This window comes from Hydra vulgaris, chromosome 02 (genome assembly GCF_038396675.1).
Source record: "Hydra vulgaris chromosome 02, alternate assembly HydraT2T_AEP".
Lineage (NCBI taxonomy): Eukaryota > Metazoa > Cnidaria > Hydrozoa > Anthoathecata > Hydridae > Hydra > Hydra vulgaris.
The window spans coordinates 31,869,055-31,879,871 of record NC_088921.1 but is presented as its reverse complement, the minus strand read 5'-3'; the positions used below and the strand labels follow the sequence as shown (position 1 = coordinate 31,879,871).

At 24.9% G+C, this 10,817-nt stretch overlaps 1 long non-coding RNA gene across 1 annotated transcript; it reads left to right on the top strand.

Moving 5' to 3' along the window:
* Positions 1-933: 933 nt before the first annotated feature.
* LOC136076885 (uncharacterized) lies at positions 934-10,056 on the top strand. Its single transcript, XR_010636655.1, has 2 exons — positions 934-1,062; positions 8,839-10,056. It is a non-coding gene; the product is annotated as an uncharacterized LOC136076885 (long non-coding RNA).
* The last annotated feature ends 761 nt before the right edge of the window (positions 10,057-10,817 follow it).

Here is a 10,817-nt window from a genome sequence, read left to right as displayed (position 1 = left end):
ATGTTGTCCATAGAGAGAATGAATTTTAGAATGTTGTCCATAGAGAGAATGAATTTTAGAATGTTGTCCATAGAGAGAATGAATTTTAGAATGTTGTCCATAGAGAGAATGCATTTTTTAGATTTATTTTTAAAAACAGAAAGAACAATAAAAGGATCAAAATTTGGTAATTTTATTGCAAAGATATTTTAATACAAACGACATACAATACAAAGTTGATTTAACTTTCTTTTAAAAAAGGTTTTTTTAAAAAACTTTTATTTTTTTAATGTAAAGTTTTAAAGAAAAAAGGTCGTTTAAATAAATGAAGATAAATCATTTTTCTATATAAAAGTAAAACATAAAACATTAAATATGTTAAATTTATAAACATCTAGTACCTTCGCATCATTAAAAAAATATTTTGAATTTTAAAAGTGCTCCTCATAATTGATTACTCAGATTGCATGTTTCTGACAGCGAAACATTCATTTTTTAAGAAAATTTTAAAATAAATTTGTTTATGCTTGTGTCAAATAAGAATGTTGTGTAAAAAATTGCGACAATTTGAACCTAAAAATAAAAATATCTCAAAATGTGAGGACAATAAAAATATTTAATTTACTATCCAAAACTAAAATTATATATATTGACACGCTTTATATATATTGACACGCTTTTAATTTAATTGAATAACCTTTTAGTTAAAAGTTATGACTTTATTTAGTACTCAACGTAAGTGCACAACCTCAAACTTAATACTCAAACTTAAACTTAGGAAAACTAACTTAAAACAATAGTTATTAGGAAAGGTGAAAAAGAAAAAACAAAACAAAAAAACAACCGTTATAAAACACTCGTCGTATTCATTTTCAATAACCGGATAAAATAACATTTGAATTAAATATTTAATGTTTATTTTGAAATATTTTTTCTTATAAAATTTTTTTATTCCTAACATGTAAAGTTGAAAATAGTTTTTGGGTATTTCAGCATGACTTGCTTAACCAAATTTTTGGTTGAACCAAGTTTATTTTGGAATATATATTTTTTTTAATATCGAAAGGTTTGAAAATTTTCTATGTAAGTACACTGCTATTTTTTTTTTGTAATAGTATATCGTGCACCTAATAACGTATATTCACCACAAAATTTGCTAAACTTGTTAATTTATTTAAAATATCTTCTGATCACTAGGTATTGTATTATAAATTTTATTTTTTATACTTCTAACAATTAATAGATAACAAAAGAAGAAAAAGATTTATTAGATTTAATTTAAAGATTTAGATACATTAGAGCAAAACAGTAAATCCAAGAAACAATTATTGCAGACTAAGATAACGCAACGTTTAAAAATACGCCAAAATTTACGTCAATAAAGATATTGAATTGTGGGTAAAATGACTGAAAATAACCAAAATAAGTTTACTAATAAAGTAATTTATTATTTAAAAAATTATTTTTGTTTTATGTGTAAGTTTTTCACGTTTCGTGCAAAAATCTCAGTCGTAAAAACTTGTATCAACGACGATAATATATTTGTTTTTATATCAACATCCACGGTATATTTATTTCTATTTTTAATACTTATTAACATTGGTACAAATATTTGTATCTTATCTTATTATATCTTTTTTTATCTATTATACCTGATTTTTATACCTGTAATAAATTGTATTTATAAATTCACTCATTAGTTTTTACAGGAAAAACCTGGCAATACGTTGGTAACACTTTAGACTCATTTTAATTTCAAGAGTTTAGTTATAATTTAGTATTATTTTTTGCGACGTCAAAAGAGTCTAAATTTAAATTCTTTTAATCAATAAGTTTAAATTATTTTGAAAAACAAAACCTAAATATTTTAACTAGATCAATCGTACTATAATTTTAACTAGATCAATCGTACTATAATTTTAACTAGATCAATCGTACTATAATTTTAACTAGATCAATCGTACTATAATTAAAGCATATAAAATAAAACTAGTAGCGACAAATTTCATTAGAATAACAAACTACGACAGGACAATGACCTAATGTCAATTAAAGTTTATCATAGATCTAAAATTAGAATTCATTTTAATTGCCTGCAAATCCCTTAGATAGGTTTGGTTATTATTATTATTGTAATTAATATAACTTTTTTTTTTTTTTGCAGTCTTTTGATTTTGAGATTTTTGCAGTGAATTTGTTTTTTTTTGTCGTTTTGGTTGTTTAGCGTATTTACCTAAAAGCTATTTAAAATCAACGAGAAAGGTTTGTAAAGAAACTGAAAATCTTTTTCTAATGTTTTGGACTAAAATGTTTTGTATCACTTATACTGCGTTTTTAAAATATGACCAGAGCAAGACATCAAGCAATAGTTTTATTTATATTTCTTGTTGTAGTTTACATACATTATGACATACATTATATGGCATTATTAAATAATTAAAATTTTTGAATATTTTTAGGTATTTCATTGCTTCTTTTCATTTATATAATAATAACAATATTACTTCCCAAACCAAGGAAAAACAAGATAAAACTGTGTTCTGACAAAAATAAATTTTTAAACTTAACTATCTTTTTCTTTAAAAAACACAAAAGTTTAAAAAAGGGGAAAAAGCATTAAAAATTAACGTAAACCATGGAGTCCTTGTGAAAAATGGTAATTAAGCCTCAACCACTCCACCCCCTTTGCCTTTTTTCTTCATTGCCAGATGCTTTCCGCTTAAGATAACTTTGTACCCAATTATAGTTTATTCTAAAGCGTCATTGTCATAAACTTTGTTGGTCTGAAGTCTTTAATATATAAATGAGGTAGATAAATCTTTCATTTGGCTTTCTTATTATACTGCATAGGATTTTTGATTGGTCTTTGAGTTGTTAAAAAATGTTTTTCTGATATTTTCAAAACCGCTAAAAACATTCAAAAACGTCAAGTAAAATAATTGATATGACCGCTTGATTTTAGAAAACTATTTATATTTATTGATAGACTGCATATTTAAAAAATAAACTTTATGATTTAATTAGGACTTAATTTATCTAAAATAAAAATATGCTTGAATTTTAATAATGTTTACAATTGACATTAATTTTAGTTTATACGACTTTAAAAAACAAATTCATTAGTATACATAGATATAAACTTTCAGTTGTAAAAGGTATTTTAGTTACCAAATGCTTTTTTTGTTCCCTTTAAAGCTTATTTAAGTTTAAATAATTTTTAATGTATTAGTTCTGCCATTTTTGCAAAGACATTGAGATAAACAATTAATTTATATGGTTTCTATATAAAAAAAATATAAAATCAAGTTAAATAAATACAGTTTTAAAAGCATAAAATGAAATATTGTTGTTTTTAAACCTTGCTATTTACAAGATCATAACAAAGAATTATTGTAATTATTATTATTAGTAGTAGTAGTATTAGGAAATAAATCTATAAGTTAACACTCTTGAAAACGATTATCTGATTGATTTAATTTAAACTGATCCAATTTTTTTTTAATTTGCAAGGGGATAGAGTAAGATAAAACTGTTTGTTTGTTTTTGACTGTTTTTCAAACAATTTTCTAAAAAAAAAATCGAAAAAACCTTAAAATTTTAAACTACTGGTTAGTAGGATGCATTGAAAAACAGAAAATTTTTTAAAACTGACTTGTAATAGCTCTAAATATATGCGGTATAATAAATTATCATTGGATTTAAAAATTTTTTGGAATAAAAAATATTTTTAGAGGTGCCCAAGTCAATTGAACATTTACAGGGTTCTTAATATTTTTGAAAAAAAAGTTTAACAAAATTAGGTCAACCTGGTACTCAAAAGAAGCGAAATTTTATAAAAAGTTTAAAAATAATACTTGTTTTATGTAAAAATTATTTTTTTGAAGTTTATTTCATAACAACTATGGTTTTTTAACTAAAAATAAAAAAAGTACAATGTTTTTCGATGATATTTTGTTAATATGTTTTTTTATAAAACAATTGTTATTTTCGAACTTTTTATAAAATTTCACTTCTTTTGAGTACCCGGTTGACCTCCTTCTAAAGAATTTTTTTTCCCAGAATATTAGGGGCCCTATTAATGTTCAAGGGACTTGGGGCACCTCTAACAAAAAAATTTTTCGAAATTTTTTAGAGTTATTACAAGACAATTTTAAAAAATTCTGTTTTTTAATGCACCCTACTGGTTAGTAGGGATGCGACGATACGTTTTCGATACATTTTCGATCGTTTTCGATACTCGGAATTACAAATTCTTTTTTCTTAAAGAATAAGCCAAATAGTAGCCAAAACAAAGTCGTTAGAGAATATTGTTTACAAGTGACTTCGTTCAATAAAACTAATTCATATAAAACGCAAATACCATTTAGTAACGATTCAATGATACAAAAACTTCGATCGATACAAGTATCATACTCGGACTTATAAAGTACTGTTGTTTTTAACCCCATATAGCATAATGTGTCTTTAAATTAACAAACTGTATATCTCTCTATATATCATGAATAAGGGATCGTCCATAAAGTACGTACGCTTTTATTTCAATCTTGACCCTCCCCCTCATTTTTCTATACGCTTTTTTGAGTACACTCCACCTCCCCAAAAGTACCCACGCTTTTAACCTACCTACCCAAAGTTTTATGATATTTTTTTTAATTTAGTGTCTTTTTTATTTTTATAATTGATCCACTGCCCTTCAATTTCATATACGTTATTTGCAGACCCCCTCTTCTCCTAAGAGCGTACGTACTTTATGGGCGATCCGTAAGTCAAATAGTACTAAAAACGAGGTCACAAATAAACAACATTTACTTTTATAAGCGTTTTTTTTTGTTTTGTTTTTATTTATTAGTTTTTTTGAAATATTACTTTAGTTATAAGCATTATAAGCTTTGTTCGATTTCAGTTTTACAACCTCGTTTTTAGTTTTACAACCTCGTTTTCTGTTCTTTAATCTTTCTTGTTTGTTTTCTTTAATCATCTATTCTGCTCTCTTCTTTTCTTTTCTTAATTTTCAGTTTTCTAATCATCAATGTTTTTGTTACTTTAACCTCCTTCTTGATTTTTTATTCTTTTTCTTTTCAGCGATTCATATATTAGCTTACTAAATAATATGAGAATATATTTTTACAAGATAATAGGAGATAAAACAAAAAATTCATACTTTTTTAATCTATATATATATTATTTTGCTATTGTGTTATATTAAAAAAAATAATGAAATTATTATTAAAAAAAGTTTATAATTTTTTGTTTTGACAAAACCTTAAACTTAGATTATGAATGTTAATAAAAAAAAAGTATTTTTAAAATTCATAATCTATGTTTAAGGTTTCATATATTCACTTAAGGTGGGCACTTACCCAGTGGGCACGGAACCTAAAAAAGATGCTTTTTTAACATTAAAAAGACGTCCAAAACGTTCAAAAGACGTTTAAAAGACGTCTTTTTTACGTCTTCTGCCCACTGGGTATATGGTAAAAATAAAACTTTTTGATTTCCAATTTTTTCTAAATACCAAAATTAATTGCATGGCTAAATAATGTTTAATTTTATTTAAAATTTATTTACCTTTTTTATGCTGGTTAAGCATTAAATGCAAAAAAATCAATAAAAAAGAAAACTACATTTTCTCAGCTTTTTTATGACATTACAAGCTAAAACTTACAATACTGATAGATTATATTGTAATAAACAAAACCCTACTAGAAAAACTGAAAATATTAACTATTTTTAAAATGGCTGCTGTTTTAATTTTAAAGGATATTATCGATGCAAAAACCTTTGGTAAAATATAAATATATTTAAATAAAAACAAGTTTAAGGTTAGTTCTAGTAAGGTATTGCAGTTCTATCTATAAAGAAACAACCTTGATAATTTGAAGTTGATTGCGTATCTGGTTAAAAAGATATAAATGATTTGCAGTCAGACAAAAAAAAAACAATTGAGAAATCAAGCTTCAAAATTGAAAAATATATTAATTTAAAATTTCCTGAAATATAAGAGTCTACTGCCTCTTTTTTCATCCCCTTAATGTAACCCTTCCTGATAATCTCCTTTTCCTCCGAGCCATATTTTTTCTAAGAAGTTTAATTTTTAGTCATTTTCTTTACTCTCGATATTAAACTTGTATGTTTTTACTCTCGATATTAAACTTGTATGTTTTGCCATAATAAAGCCTTTTCAAAAATAAATTCACACTTGACCTCTCTCCTATTAACAAACAACATTATCAAATTAACAACTTTGGTTCTTAAGTTGTTTAGGTATTATACAGACCCAAAAACCAAAACAACTATTTGAAATAAAGTTCTTAGATAAATATATCAATAACAAATTTGGTTGCTATGAATGTAACTAAGTAAATTTCTTAACTCACGATCAATAAAATCAATTTTTTAACTATTTTTATTAAAACCATATCATGTTATATATGGTTGAAAAACCATATCATGTTATATATGGTTGAAAAGACAATTCAATTTTATACAAAGATAGCTACTAAAATGAAATTTTTTTAAACGAATATTGCCAAGTTTTTACCATATAACCACTTTAAGTTATTTTTATTCAATTAATACTTATAACATATTTTTGTTTTAAAACAATATATATAACTTGTTGTTATATAAAGTTAAATATTTTTAAAAAGTATAAAAATAGTTGATAAAAGTACATTTCTAACTCTGCCCCTACCCCGATTGAGACCCATCAATTAATGCATTTTGGTTTAGACTCCAAAAGTGCTTTGCAGTTGTAGTTAAAATTTTTAACTGGTAGAAAATAAAATATCTTTGACTTTAATTGTGCAATATTATCCACGGTTGTGCAAAGTTACCCAAAGTTACGGTTTCTGCTTATATTTCGATTCAGAAATCAAGTGTAGCTATATAATTAACTTGATTATAAAGTTAGTATCAAGTTATTGTTACTAACAAAATCGATTATCAAGTTAGTACCAAGTTATTGATACTGACAAAGTTGATTATCAACTTTGTTGATAATCAAAGTTGATTAATAACCAGAGTTAGTTATCAGTTTTGTTAATGACGTTTATCAGCTAAATATAAGTACATAATAGCATAATTAACATAATTAAGCATAATTTACCCTTATTTATCAAAAATATCACTTTTATTATCACCGTATTTAACATTGATAGCCTAGCTTTATTTTTTACTTTCTAAGCTCTATTATTCAGATATATTTAAAGTAGTTTACCAGCATTTCGGTTGTGTTGGTAAGTTTATTTAGTAGGTCATGATGTGGGACCCCATCAAATGCTTTGGTCAAGTCTATCAATTAATCTTTGGTTAAATAAACTTCTATATTTTCCATATAAAAAAATATGCTGTTTAATGTTAATAACATCATACAATAATAAAACAACGTAATTTAAAAAACAAAAAGTTATATGATGAAAAGTGCAGTTTGATTCTCTGATTGATAACTTTTTATCAATTAAAATATTTTTCGTAGTTGAGCAATAACTTTGTAAAGGTGATAGAGGTTAAAAAGTATGAAACTCTAATTTAGAGTGACCATTGACTTAACTTTAATGTTAAGCTAGTGAAGCTTGAGTGATGATAATCTTAGTCCGATCAGCATTCTTATGATAATCAGAATACTATGCTCTTATCAACATATTTGAGTTTTTGTACACCTTAAAGTTTAAGAAAACAGAACTTGAATTATCAAAAAAATAAAGAGTTATTTTAGAAAAAATCTTAAAAATTGATTTTCTTAGTTTTCATGGTTGTAAGAAATGATTTTTTCTGCAACAAATGACTTTCACTAGAGGACTATGAATCCTGAGTTTCACTTAAGGACTTAAATTTTTCTGTTGAAAAGGAAAAAAAAAATCCATTTAAAAAATATTTTTTAGATTTTAGACTAATTTTGCGAAAACAGTTAAAGTATAAAAAGATTTTTAAGAGATAAAAATTTGTTCCAAAAAGTTTATAAAGTTTAAAAAGTTTTTTTTTGTCGGCGGTAGTTTTTATATATTTTATACTGATGAACATCATAAGTTTTTCAAAAGAACATCTTATGTTTTTAAAGATTTTAAACTTTATTACTTATTTACCAAGATTTATTTAATATTCTTTTATTGATGTTTGTGTTTTTGCAAAACAATTTTTTTTTAAAAGAAAAAGAAAAAAGAAGAACAAAAACGTGTCCGATAGGCGCTAATTTGTATTGCAATCCTTAAAATAAACGTAAATGAGAAAAGGCTAAGCAATTTATACTTATTTTTATTTGAATAATAAAGAAAGCTCAAGCCTATTTTAGCTTCACACCTTAAACTTTACTCGCTAAAGTTTTTAATACAATTTTCAAACAGGTGCAATGTACAAACAATATTTTCGATGATTTTTTAGATACAATAAAAACAAAAAATTATAACATTACGGTAATAAGTACATAATAGAGTAAAATATACATTTTTATATTTGAGGAAAAATTATGAAAATATGATTTTTATTGTAAATAGCATAAATAATATATCTCTAATATAGTATAATATAAAATTAACATTTCGTCATAAAATGAGTGATTTAATAAGGGAGGGTGGGGTAAAAAGTCTAAGTCTTAATATTAACAATACTTACTATCTAACTCAAATTTATTGATATCGATAAATTTTTCTATTGATAACAATATATTGGTACTTACTTGAAAGATATTGTGTTTATTTAGATAAAGATATACCGATAATATATGTGATAATATACGTATATATAATTCATAGTGGAGAATCTGTATACTTGTAGACATGTAGCTAACTGTAGAATTAACTTGCATTATAATTTAAAGTTAATTAAAGGTATTAAAAAACCTTTTTTATTTTTACATTTTAGAGTATGAAAGATGAACAACAGTGAAAACTTTTATTTAAATTACACCACAAAAGTGTATTTGAACCAAGTCAACTTTCAATCTATTGCTAGAATAGCTATGGTTGCAACAATTTCATTTTTAGTGTTTTTTGCAAACTTTATTCAGAGTCGAAGATTATGGAAAATCCGTATACTATTGTCAAGAAAAAGATACTACTACTTCTACTTTCTCTTTAACTTAAACATAGTTGCTCTTATGTCTTCTGTTTATATGATAACTATAACCGTAATATTTAAATTACCCGTGAACAATCCTGTCTTTACAAATGCGCATGGAAAACTGTTTTCTTGCTTACAAACCTTACTAACAGGAGTTTGCGTGTGGACAATTACCTTGATGGTTTGCAATTTGGAGCATAATATGTTAAAAAAGATGACCAAAAGCTTAGTACAATATAGCTTATGTTTTATCTGGTTAGGTTGCCTAATTTTATCGTTACCAAGATTATTTTTTGAATATAATATATATTGGTTAAGCGTGATACATTGCAGACCTAGCATTCCGTTTAAGATCTATATTGCTGTCATTTTTATATTTTTATTTAAGTTACCTTTTGCAATAGTAATTTACAAAAAAGTGAAGATCGCAAAACAAGTATTAGGATACGCGTTGTTGCTGTATAAACGAAGAACGTATTCAACTATTACAACATTTGCTTTGTGTATTCTTGTTGTATACTTAGTTTGTAGTTTGCCAATTTTTTTGTTGGAATCGGTTGTTTTATTTTCAGAAGACACAACCTTTCAAAAAGAGCAGAATTTGTATGAACTTTTATTATATTTTTCATGGATTAAACATCTTTTATTCCCGCTAGTTTATCACGTAATGTTTGCACAAAATAAATCATGGAATCAGCAAAATCAACGTCAGCCGAATCGAATTAATTCAATTTCGTTATGTAACAAAATTGATTTGACATCATTTTTTCAATCTTACTGTAACTATCTTCTTATCAATAGAAATTATTCATTTGAAAACACGAACTTAAAAAATCATAAAGATTTAAATAGTTTCTTTATTAGGCAACCTGAAAAAAGCTTTGATGAAATGACTTTGCGTAATGATGTCAATGAAAAGTATAATATATCGTCTAAACAACATGACAGATTTGACGCTTCGTTCAAACAAACAGTATTTTATATTACATTAAAAAACAAGCACAGTAAAAAAAAAGAAAATTTGGAACTTTGTGTGTCACTTCGTTAAACTTGTAAAAAAAAATATTTTAATATGTTCAATATATTTAAAGTTTGATTTTTAGGGCTCCAATCTTCCAAAAATCTTGTTTTTTTTTTTTCGGATCTTAAAGATCTCACCGCGAACAAGAAGGTTTTTTATTTGACAAGTGCGTCATAACATAATGTTAAGATGAACAATGTATTAATTAAAGCAACGTATAAAATAAAAATTGAAAATAATGTATAAAATAAAATGAGAATTAAATAAACTTAATATTTTTATTAAACATTTTTTAAATTAAAATTTCAATAAAACTACCAATGCCATTTTTAGATAGCATTAACAACATGCGAGAATTCTTAAAATCTTATTAATTTTTAACATTTCACATTCTCTATTATAAAAAACAGTTTTTTTAACGAGTAATTTATCCCGTATACAAATTCATAATATATGACAAATAAATAAACATTAATTTAACTGAAGGCGTTTTTTATTGTTCGACATCTTTTTTTTTATGTTAATAAGAAAAGATGTCGAACAATAGAAACGCCTTCGGTTATATTCATGTTTATTTATTTGCCTTCATTATGATTTTGTATACAGGATAAATTACAGGATGAAATACAGGATAGTTCTCTCCACAATTCTAGCCAGGTTGTTTTAGACTCTTGTCTTTTTACCATGGACTATTTATTCTGTATGACGTCGTGTTATATTAATGTTTATTTATTTGCCTTCATTATGATTTTGTATACAA